Below are 12,845 nucleotides of genomic sequence, written 5' to 3' on the forward strand. Positions count from 1 at the left end.
ACCATGTATATATATTTGGGCAGTAGCTAGGCAGATTACAGGCAGCCACCAATACAATTTCTTGCTAACTGTCCTTGCAGCGACCAATTGAGGAGTGGGCCGTGGAGCAAGCACAGGGACTGCAACACTGTGGTCTCATGCCCAGGGCTGTGCGTATGGGTAAGCGTGCTGCTCACACGCCTAGCACGAGGGGAGTGGCCTGCTACTCAGGCGTCCTTAACTATGTATGTATGCAGAATTCCATGCATTTGTCACCACAGAATTCAACATATTATCCTAAGTTCCATAGTTATAAAATGGCAGAGTGTAAAAAGAAAAAGGAAAAGGAATAGAAAAAGGCAAAGGGAAAGGAGGGAGAAAAGGACATAGAGCTGATTGACATGGTAACTGAGTCACAAGAGACTTATAAAAAGCTGGTGATGTCAGGATAGGAAACTCAACAGGCAAAAATCAATAGCTTTCCTATACATCAATAATGAATTTTTTGAAAAAGAAATTAGGAAAGCAGTTTTATTCACAGTAGCTTCAAAATAAATAAATAAATCCTACCAAGGCAGTGAAAGACCTCTACAATGAAAATTATAAAACACTGAAGAAAAAAATTAGAGAAGACACTAGAAGATGAAAAGACCTCCACTATTCATGGATAGGCAGAATTACTATTATCGAAAAGGCTACATTACAAAAGCAATGGACAGATTCAATGAATTCCCCATCAAATATCAATGACATGCTTCACAGAACAAGAAAAAAAATCTTAAAATCATTTGGAAGAGGGGCTGGGCATGCGTGCGGCCCGGGTTTGATCCTCAGCACCACATACAAACAAAGATGTTGTGTCCGCCGAGAACTAAAAAAAATAAATATTAAAATTCTTTCTCTCCTCTCTCTCTCTCTCTCTCTCTCTCTCTCTTTAAAAAAAAATCATTTGGAAGAATAAAAGACCCAGAATAGCCAAAGTGGTTCTAAGCCAAAAAAGCGAAGCAGGAGACATCACAATATCCACCTTCAAATTGTACTGCAGAGTGATAGTAACAAAGACTGCATGGTACTGGCATAAAAACAGAAACACAGCAATGAGGGTTGTGGGGTTGTGGCTCAGTGGTAGAGTGCTTGCTTTGCACATGTGACACACTGGGTTTGATCCTCAGCACCATATAAAAATTAAATAAATAAAATAAAGGTATTGTGTCCATCTACAACTAAAAAATTTTTTAAAAAGTTAAAAAAAACAGACACTCAAACCAATGGAACAGAATGGAAGACACAGAGACAAATCAACACAGTCATCTGATGATTGACAAAAGCACCAAAAATATACCTTGGAGAAAAGACAATCTTTTTAACCAATAGGCAAGAGAATTGCAAGTTTAAGGCCAGCCTTAGCAGTTTAGCAAGACCCTGTCTCAAGATCAAAAGTAAGGGTCTGGGTTTGTGGCTCAGTGGTAGAGCATTTACCTCGCAAGCCAGATATCCAAATGTAGAAAAATGAAACTAGATACCTATCGCTCACCCTCCACAAAAATCAACTCAAAATGGATCAAAGTTAGGTCAGAAACTTGCAACTAATACAAGAAAACATGGCTAATACTCCAACATATAGATGCAGGCAATAACTTCCTTAGTAGGACCTCTAATATTCAGCAAATAATACCAAGAATTAATAAATTGAATAGCATCAAATTAAAGAGAACCTACAAAATGAAAGAAAATCATTTTTTCTTTTTTTTTGTATTTCTTTTTTTTTTTAAAGAGAGAGTGAGAGAGGAGAGAGAGAGAATTTTTTAATATTTATTTTTTAGTTCTCGGCGGACACAACATCTTTGTTGGTATGTGGTGCTGAGGATCGAACCCGGGCCACACACATGCCAGGCGAGTGCGCTACCGCTTGAGCCACATCCCCAGCCCTCTTTGTATTTCTTTTTTCCTTATTTTTTTCTCCCTTGTACTGAGGATTTAATCCAGGGGCTCTTACAACTGAGCATCCCCAGTTCTTTTTATGTTTAATCTTTTTTTAAAAAAAATTTTTTTAGGTGTTGATGGATCTTTATTTTATTCATTTATTTATATGTGGTGCTGAGGATTGAACCCAATGCCTCACACATGCGAGTCAAGCCCTCTACCACTGAGCCACAACTTCAGCCTCTTACTTTTAATCTTAAAATAGAGCCTTGCTAAATTGCTGAGGCTGGCCTTGAATTTGCAATCTTCCTGCCTCCCAAATCACTAGATTACAGATATGTGTCACCACATGCCACCAGAATGGGAGAAAAATCTTTGCTAGTTACTCTTCTGACAGAGAACTAAAATGTAGAATATATAAAGAACTAAAAAAAAAAATTAAAAAAAAAAAAAAAACTTTTCACACACACACACAAAATCAGGCATGGTGTGGTGTAGCATGGCTATAATCCCAGTGGTTTGGGAGGCTAAGGCAGGAGGATTGCAAGTTCAAAGCCAGCCTCAACAATTTATCAAGGCCCTAAGCAACCCTGTCCCAAAAGAAAAAAAATTAAAAAGGGGCTGGGGATGTGGCTCAGTGGTTAGGTGCCCCTGAGTTCAATCTCTGGTACCAAAAATAAATAAATAAATAGATTTTTTAAAACCCCAAATATGGGGCTGGGAATGTGGCTCAAGCGGTAGTGCGCTCGCCTGGCATGCATGCGGCCCCGGTTCGATCCTCAGCACCATATACAAAGATGTTGTGTCCGCTGAAAACTAAAAAATAAATATTAAAATTCTGGGCTGGGGATGTGGCTCAAGTGGTAGCGCGCTCGCCTGGCATGCTTGCGGCCCGGGTTCGATCCTCAGCACCACATACCAACAAAGATGTTGTGTCTGCCGAGAACTAAAAAATAAATATTAAAAATTAAAAAAAATATATTAAAATTCTCTCTTCTCTCTCTCTCTCTCTCTCTCTCTCTTTAAAAAAAAAAAATAAAACCCCAAATACCCCATCAATAAATGGGCAAATGAATTAAACAGAGATTTCTCAAAAGAAGATATATAAACAACCAATAAATACATGAAAAAATATTTGACATCTTTAGCAATTAGGGAAATGCAAATAAAAAATATACTGAGGAGGCTGGGGTCTTGGCTCAGTGGTAGAGCGCTCATCTAGCTCACATGAGGCACTGAGTTAGATCCTCAGCACCACATAAGAATAAAATAAAGATATTGTGTCCACCTAAAACTAAAAAATAAATATTAAAAAAAAATACACTGAGGGGGCTGGGGTTATAGCTTAGCGGTAGAGCGCTTGCCTTTCACATGCGAGGCACTGGGTTTGATCCTCAGCACCATATAAAAATAAATTAAAAATTAAAAAAAAATAAAGATATTGTGTCCATCTTTTTAAAAACCTTAAAAAAAATACACTGAGATTTCATCTCACTGAGTTAGAATGGCAGCCATCAAGAATGCAAATAAAATGCCAGCAAGGGGGTGCACGCCTCTAATCCCAGCAGCTTGGGAGGCTGAGAGAGGAGGATTGCAAGTTCATAGCCAGCCTAACCAATAAAGAGGTGTCTTTCTCTAAATAAAATACAAAATAGGGCCGGGGGGATGTGGCTCAGTGGTTGAGTTCAATATCCAGTAAACACCCCCTCACCCACCCACTCACCCCCACCCCTCCACTGCCCAAAAATGCGAATAATGCCAAGCATGGTAGCACATGCCTGTAACCCCAGTGATGCAGGAGGCTGAAGCAAGAGGGTCATAAGTCCAAGGCCAGCCTCAGTGATTTAGTGAGGCCCTAAGTAATTATTGAGATCCTGTCTCAAAAAAGGGTTAGGGATTTAGCTTAGTGGTTAAGCACCCCTGGGTTCAATCCCTGGTACCAAAAATATAAAAGGAATGCTAATAACAATAAGTTCTGGCAAGGATGTGGGGGAAAAGGAACACCTTTACACTGTTGGTGAGATTTTAAATTATTACAACCACTATAGAAATCAGTATGGAATTTTCCCAAAAGATGAGGAATGGAAACATCATATACAACTCATTGGTAATTATCCTAAAGAATTAAAGTCAGCATATTCTTGTGATACATGCATAAAAGTGTGGTGTATATATACACAATGGAGTTTTATTCAGCCATAAAAAAGGAAACTATGGGAAGTGGGGTTGTAGCTCAGTGGCAGAGCACTTGTCTAGCATGTGTGAGGCACTGGGTTTGATCCTTAGCACCATATAAAACTGAAACAAATAAAAGTCATGCTGTCCATCTACAACTACAAAAAAAATTTTTTTAAAAAGAATGAAACTATGAGATGGGTGTGGTGGGACATGCTAGCAATCCCAATGACTTGGGAGGCTGAGGCAGGACAATCATAACTTTTTTTTTTTTTTTGAGAGAGAGAAAATTTTAATATTTATTTTTTAGGCAGACACAACACCTTTGTTTGTATGTGGTGCTGAGTATTGAATCTGGGCCGCATACATACCGGGAGAGTGCGCTACTGCTTGAGCCACATCCCCAGCCCCAGACAATCATAACTTTGAGGCCAATCTCAGTAACTTAGCAAGGCTCTGAGCAACTTAATGAGACCCTGTCTCAAAATACAAAATAAAAAGGGCTGGGGATGTGACTCAGTGGTAAAGCACCCTTGGGTTAAATCCCCAGTACCAAAAAAAAAAAAAAAAAAAGAAAAAGAAAAGAAAGAAAGAAAAGTAAAAAAGAAAGAAATTATTTCATTTGCTGGTAAATGGATAAAACTGGAGAACATTGTGCAGAGTGAAATAAACCAAACTCAGAAAGTTAAAAGCTATATTTTATCTCATATGTGGAAGCTAGAGAGAAAAAACTTATACACACACACACACACACACACACACACACACATATGGTGGGGATCTCATGAAAATAGAAGGGAGACCAGTAGAACAGGAAAAGGTGATAAAGAGGAGAGAGGAGGGAAGGAAAACGGGAGGTATTTGGGAACTAAGTTGATCAAGTTATACTGTTATATTGTGTACATGTACAAATATGTAGCAACAAATCCCATTGTTATGTGTAAGTATAATGTACCAATAAAAAGAAAAGCAATCTTTTTTAAAAAATATTTTTAGTTATAGATGGACATAATATCTTTTTTATTATTATTTTCTAGTTGTAGATGGGATGGACACAATACCTTCATCTATTTATTTATTTATTTGTTTATTAAGGCAAATCTTTCTGCCTCAGCCTCACAGATCACTGGGATTATAGGTGTGTGTCACCACTATGTATATTTCTTTTCTTTTCTTTTTAGATGTAGACATTTATTTTATTAATTTTATTTATATGTGGTGCTGAGAATTGAACCCAGTGCCTCACACATGTTAGGCAAGTACTCTACCACTGAGCTCCAGCTCCAGCCCCTGTATATTTCTTTTAATATCATTGTTTTGAAAAAAAATATTCTTTCTTTCTTTCTTCTTTCTTTCTTTTTTTTGGGGGGGAGGTGGTGGTGCTGATGATCTAGGCAAGCACTCCACCACTGAGCTACAGACTCAGCCCTGGACATAATATCTTTATTTTGTTTATTTAGTTTTATGTAGTGCTGGGGATCCAACCTAGTATCTCACACATACTAGGCAAGCACTCACCACTGAGCTACAACCCTGGAAAACAATATCAAAACAAAAGAAAAACTGGTGATGTGCTATTTCTTAATCTGAATAGTGAGTAATGGGTATTTATGGGTATTTCTCTTTTTTGGTAGTAGAGATTAAATCCAGGAGCATTTTACCACTAAACTACAGTGTAGTCCTTTTTCTTTTTTTATAGATTTTTGAGACTCTTGTCTCACTAGTTGCTGAGGCTGACCTTGAACTGCTGATCCTTCTGCCTCAGCCTCACAAATCACTGGGATTATATGTATGTGTCACCACTATGTGTATTTCTTTTAATATTATTCTTTTTAAAAAATTCATTTTTTATTTTATTTACTTTTTTTGGTGTGGATTGAACTGAGGATTGAACCCAGGGGCTTGTGCATGCAAGGCAAGCACTCTACCAACTGAGCTATATTGCCAGTCCCCTCAATATTGTTCTAAAAACTGTACTTATATGCTATATGTTATATTTAAACAAACTAATCTATTGCATATGACATAAATGTTTGTATTAGTTTTTTTGTTTTGGTTTTGGTTTTGGTACTGGAGACTGAACCCAGGGGCACTTAACCACTGAGCCACATCCCCAGCCTTTTTAAATATTTTATTTAGAGACAGGGTCTCACTGAGTTACTTAGGGTCTCAATAAATTCCTGGAGCTGGCTTTGAACTTGTGATCCTCCTGCCTCAGCCTCCCAAGTTACTGGGATTATAGATGTGCATCACCATGCCTGGCTGTATTAGTTTTTAAAAACTAATTTAAAAAAAGAAGAAGGAGGAGGAGGAGGAGGAGGAGGAGGAGGAAACCATCTCAGTCTACTAAATACAACTAGAGGCCCTAACCCCAAGCTTATTACACTTGACAGCTTCAATGACAACTTTATCCAGTCACTACCCACTGGACATTCTCCAGTTACCATTGGAGGATGTAGTCTGACATACTTTAGGCCCTTGGGCAGGTGGATCCAGGGCTTTTTCCTGCTGTGATCTTGACTCTTGCCGACAGATGGAGCCATTCCCCTCATCCCCAATCATTAGACACTTGATTAGGAAAACTTTTGCTCAAAACCTAAATGAACAGAGGGCTAGCAACTACCAGGTAGAACTCAATCTAAACCCAGTGGAAATGGAAAAAAAGAGTCTAAACTTAAAGACATTTGGGGCTAGTTAATTCCTTTATGGGGTCAGGATGGGTAGGGGTATTTTCCATCTATCAATTTTTTTTTTTTTTTTTTTTTTTTTTTTTAAAGAGAGAGTGAGAGGGGGGGGACAGAGAGAGAGAGAGAGAATTTTAACATTTATTTATTTTTTCTTAGTTCTTGGAGGACACAACATCTTCGTTTGTATGTGGTGCTGAGGATCGAACCCGGGCCGCACGCATGCTAGGCGAGTGCGCTACCACTTGAGCCATATCCCCAGCCCCATCCATCTATCAATTTAACAACTACTTTCTTAGCCCTTACTGTGTACCAAGCTATGGGAATAGACTGATAACAAGACAATCTATACACTCATGGACATTTTTTTTTTTTCTAATGGGGAAGAAAGACTACAAGCAAGCAATCATGCCAGCAACTAATAACAATTATAAGAAGGGCCATGAAGAAAAAGCTTAGGGAAGTACATGGGAGGCCTGTGCTAGGCTGAAGGTAAAGATAATCACAAGTCTTCCCACGCTTGTACGATTTCCCCTTTGCATCAAGAAATGAGTCTAGCCAGCACATGCCTATAATCCCAGCGATTTAGGAGGCTGAGGCAGGAGAATCACAAGTTCAAGGACTGCCTTGGCAATTAAGCGAGGCCCTATGCAACTTGAGACCCTGTCTCAAAATAAAATGGGCTGGGGATATGGCTCAGTTTGAGCACCTTGAGCTAAAAGAGAACTCTGTATGTCTGAGGACCTAAGCAGGATGATCTGAAGAGACAAGTGAGCCCAGGATTTTAGGCAATGACTACTGAGCAGAGGGCTTTACTTACTACTCACTACTCACTTCCTTCCCTCACCCAACTTTTAGGTTTTATCTCATTCTGGATATACCCATGGGGTATATCAAGGGTGTAAATTTCATCTACTACGTATGCTGAAGAATTGAAAAGTTGAAAATACAGATTGATGGTGACCTGCCTCCCAGACACTTAGATAGGGTTGAGTCACAGTCTACTGGGGATGAACAATATGAAGATGACAAGGCAGCTTGAGCACAGGAAAAAAAATGTATTTTTAATAGCTGTGATGACCACCAAAGCTATTATGGCCCCATCTTCACTGATCTAAGCTCATACTTAAATGGACATTTACTTGAAAAGCCCTTTCTTTGCATAATGGAAAGACAGGCTTGTCCAATTCCATCTCCCCAAGGTAATGGCCCCAGGATGTAATGGGATGTCTCATTGTCAGCTCTGCTCATGGGGGCTCCCAGCGTGTGTGGCCCAGCCGGGGTAATCCCCACCCCCCACCCCACTTGCCAGTGTTTCTCATCCCTATAGATAAATTTCCTTTAAGGATGCCTCACCTTCAAGGTCACTGTTGAAAACTGTTAGAAAGAGAGAGAATTAATTGGACTGACATCACTGTGTTGCTCAGCCTCCTCCTCTGACTAGGGAAGATGATCTAGCAGGAACTCCCCTACAGAGGCCACAGGCTGTTCCTGATTGAAGCAGGCTTCCTATAAGGCAGATCAGAGCAATGACAAAAAAACCTCTATACTAAAGCACCTCCTGATTGTAAGGACTAAGGAAAGAGGGCAGGCCCCCTGCTGAGCTGACTGCTTTGGCTCTGTCCTTATCCTGTGGGGAAAGGGGTCCCATTACTAACCTTTAACATACAGGGGTTTATTTGCATTTTTTTGAGTACAAAAGTGAATATCAGTTGGGTACAGTGATGTAGGTCGGTAATCCCAGTGACTCAGGAGGCTGAAACAGGAGGATCCCAAGTTTGAGGCCAGCCTCAGCAACTTAGCATGGTACTAAGCAACTTAGCAAGAACCTGTCTCAAAATAAAAACTAAAAAGGACTGGCAATATAGCTTCTCAGTAAAGCTCCACTGTTCAATCTCCAGTACCAAAAAAAAAAAAAAAAAAAGGAATATTTAGTTAGAATAATAAAATTAGTCATAAGAAAAAAAAGATAAATACCACAAACAGTATACAAGCAATATAAAACTGAGGGACAGGGCTGGGATTGTGGTTCAGTGGTAGAGCACTTGCCTCACATTTGTGGGGCATTGGGTCCAACCCTCAGCACCACATGAATAAATAAAATGAGGGTATTGTGTTCATCTACAGTTAAAAATCTAAAAAGTTAAAAAAGAAACTGGGGGACAGAATGTTTTTCTTATCTAATTGCCTGACAAGCCTTATATTTTCCTCTTTATTTTAGGCTGCAAATTAATTATTGTTGTTTGTTTTTTCAGTTCAAAAGTTTTACACATTTATTACCAAACCAATCAAAACCAGTACTATAGCACTTCATAGTCAAAAAAAGATCACATTCGCAGTGAAATATTCCCAACTGTCCCGATAGTGGTAACATTTTCAGCTTGATATGACAAGATGATCATAACTTTGTTACAGCAAAAGGCCAAGAACTGCTGCAGTTTTTTTTTTTTGTGTGTGTGTGTGTGTGTGTGTGCGCGTGTGTTTTGCTGGGGTTCCCCCCACACTTTTCCTTTTTGGTACTTGGGATTGAACCCAGGGGAACATTATCCCCGAGTATATCCTCAGCCTTTTCTTAATTTTTATTTTGAGATAGGATCTCACTAAGTTACTTAAGGCTTTGCTAAATGACTGAGGCTAGGCTCAAATTTAGGATCCTGTTGTCTCAGCCTTCTGAGTTGCTGGGATTGTAGGTGTGCACCTGCATGCACCCCGTGCCCTGTCTGTTGTTTTCTTTTTGAGACAAAGACTTACTATGTTGCCCAGATTGGTTTTGAATTTTTAATCCTCCTGCCTCAGAGTCCAGAGTACCTGGAAATAACAGGAGTGTGTCCCTGCAATTTTGTTTTTGTTTTTTCACTTTACAAACCCTGTTTTTATGGAGCTCAGTTGGTAGAGTACTTGCCTTTCATGCATAAAGCCCTAGGTTCAATCCCCAGCACCACACACACAAATAAGTAAATAAATAAAACTTGATTTATAAGAGGTTACTTTTAATTTTAAAAAATATTTTTTAGTTGTTGGTGGATCTTTTATTTTTTTTATTTATTTATTTACATGGCATGCTGAGAATCGAACACAGTGCCTCACACATGCTAGGCAAGTGCTCTACTACTGAGCCACAATCCCAGCCCCCTTTTATTTTTTTCTTTAAATTTATTATTGTTGTTATTATTATTTGCAGGACTTGGGACTGAATCCAGGGGTACTCTACCACTTACCTACATTCACAGCCCTTTTTTATTTTTATTTTTTATAATTTTTTTATGTTGCTGGGGATTGAACCTAGGGTTGCTTGACCACCGAGCCACATCCCCAGCCCCATTTTTATGTTTTATTTTGAATCAGAGTCTTGCTAAATCCTTAGAGCCTTGCTAAATTATTGAGGTTGGCCTTGAACTTTCAATCCTCCTGCCTCAGCTGCTGGGGTTACAGGCATGCACCACCTCGCCTGCCTAGGCAAGTGTTCTTGAGCCAGTATCTTAGATGTAGGTAGGATTGAGTCTCTGCTGGGGCCTCTGGGCTACTGAGCATTTAAGCTTCCCTGTCTTTGGAGAGCCTCCCAGACAGCTTATAATTTACACATGACTACCCTGAGGCTTACCTGAATGTTGGAGGCTAATGAAGTCCCCCTTTCTCTTTTCCTCATGATCTACCCTCCAAGCTGAGGCTGGCCTCAGGATGACCAAGATTTCATAAACATCTCCACAGTGAATATATCACACAGAAGATGGCTTTGTGACCTTCACTGAGGGTCTGTTCAATTGAAGATGACCACCCCCATCCATCGTGCCTTAAGAAGAAAAAAATCCTGAATAAACCCCAGATTCATTTGATTTTTCTCACCATTTTTTTTTTAAAGAGAGAGTGAGAGAGGAGAGAGAGAGAGAGAGAATTTTTAATATTTATTTTTTAGTTCTCGGCAGACACAACATCTTTGTTGGTATGTGGTGCTGGGGATTGAACCCGGGCGGCACGCATGCCAGGCGAGCGCGCTACCGCTTGAGCCACATCCCCAGCCCCTTTCTCACCAATTTTAAAGGTCACATTAGCTTTGCTGTAGCATTGATCATGATGATAGTGATTGCTTCTAAGTTGTCTTTCAGAAATTGGGAGATAGCTCAAATCAGTTGAAACCATGGACCCTTCACTTAGGCCTAAGCAAGTATCTGATGGGCTAAAAACTCCATTCTCAGAGCACACTAATGCAACCATTTTCTGAACATGTGTCCTATGAAAGAGGGCTGAAGTTTGATTTCTCATGAGCAGACCACGGTCACTTCATTTTTCTTCCTTATTGCCAATCACTTTTCCCAGGCTTCAGACTACCCTGTTTGTTTGTCCCAGAAAAACCCTATCCTCATGGAAGGTTGATTTGAGACTTGGGGCTCCCACCTCCTCATGTTCGTCTGCCACATGTGTGTACTCTTTCTCTTTTGTAAAACTCATTGTTTCAGTAAATGGCACACTCCTTGGCCTGGTCTGGTTCAGAGTTCCCATTTATCATGAGTAATTAGGGAGATGTGTGCACATACACGTAGCCACCAACTATTTTATATGCTGAATTTTCTCTAACCCTTACAATAACCTAGGCAGGGAGGTGTTTTTTCCTCCTTTTCATACATGAAGAAACTGAAGCTCTGAGAAGTTAATGGCAACAGCACAAAGCTAGTGGGTGGCCAAGAAAAGATCCAAATCCAAGTTTCTCTGTAAAACCCTGTTTTAATCGTACATTACCATTTAAATTAACCTTTTATTTATTTACTCTTTTTTGGAGGGGGGCTGGTACTTGAGATTGAATTCAAGGCCTCACACAAGCTAGGCAAGTGCTTTACCACTAAACTACATCTCCAGCCCTAAATTAACCTTTTGTAGCTGGGTGTGGTGGCGCATGCCTGTAATCCAAGCAATTTAGGAAGCTGAGACAGGAGGATTGAGGTCAGTCTCAGCAATTTAGCAAGGCCCTCAGCAATATAGCAAGGCCCTAAGCAATAGCAAAGACCTGTCTCAAAAATTAAAAAGGGCTGGGAATATAACAAAGTGATAAAATGTCCCTGGGTTCAATCTCCAGTGCCTAAATAAATAAATAATCATTTGAAGTAAATGTTAATATTCCAAACTCAAAGATAAAGTAATGAGGCTCAGAAAAATTTAGCAACCACCCTGCAATCAATCACACACTCTCCCATTGCCCCATTAACAACTCCGTTTGTTGATCTGCATCCCTGTTTACCGCACTCATGCAGTTCATTATTTGCCGTCTCAGATTAGAGTTGGCTGAGTAAGTGTCTGGGTCTTTCCTATTTCCTCCCCCTTAGTGCCTAGGGTGTGCCTGGCTGTAAACCTTCCTACTCAGGCAGTGCTTGCTAATTGAAACTAATCCCCACTGGCTGCCCAAACCTCTCCTTGCCCCAGCCTGTGAAAGTCCCCTGGGCATAAAGAAGTGTGATGACCTCAGATTGGGCCAAAGGCAATAATCAGGAGCTGCCGGCATATAGCCTGGAATAGCAGCTAGAAGTCCTCAGAGCAAGTCTGATTTAATCCCAGTAATGGAATGTGATTCAGATAAGGCTTTTATCAATTCTTCCTGGGCTTTGGAACAAAAAAGCCACCCTAAAGTCATGAAAGGATGCTTTCCACTGTCCTGGGGCTGCCCAGAAGTGTCAGACAGCCAAGCCCACTGGAAGGTCCAGGGAAAAGGAAAGGTATCTAGGGGCATTTGACCCAGATGCTCAGGATGGGGGAAACAGAAGGGAGAGGAAGAGACTGGGCAATCCACACATTTAGGCAGAGAGGAAGTCAAAGTCTAACACTTAATAACAATAATAACAGCTATTTATTAGCCACTATGCTAAGCATGCAAATGCATTATCTGGCAAAGCCCTCATAAAATGCCTATACAGTAAGGGCTATTTATCATCCTAATTACAGAAGAGGAAATTAGACTCAGGCAGGTAAGTTACCTGCTCACCATCACAAAGTTGCTGAAGTAGGAAAGCTGGGATTTACACCTAAATTCAAAGACCTCCAGCCTCACTATGGTGCCGATCATGTGCATAATCACTCTGTCCTCACACTGACTGCTTC

The sequence above is a fragment of the Ictidomys tridecemlineatus genome, chromosome 1 (genome assembly GCF_052094955.1).
Source record: "Ictidomys tridecemlineatus isolate mIctTri1 chromosome 1, mIctTri1.hap1, whole genome shotgun sequence".
In the NCBI taxonomy this organism is placed as follows: Eukaryota; Metazoa; Chordata; class Mammalia; order Rodentia; family Sciuridae; genus Ictidomys; species Ictidomys tridecemlineatus.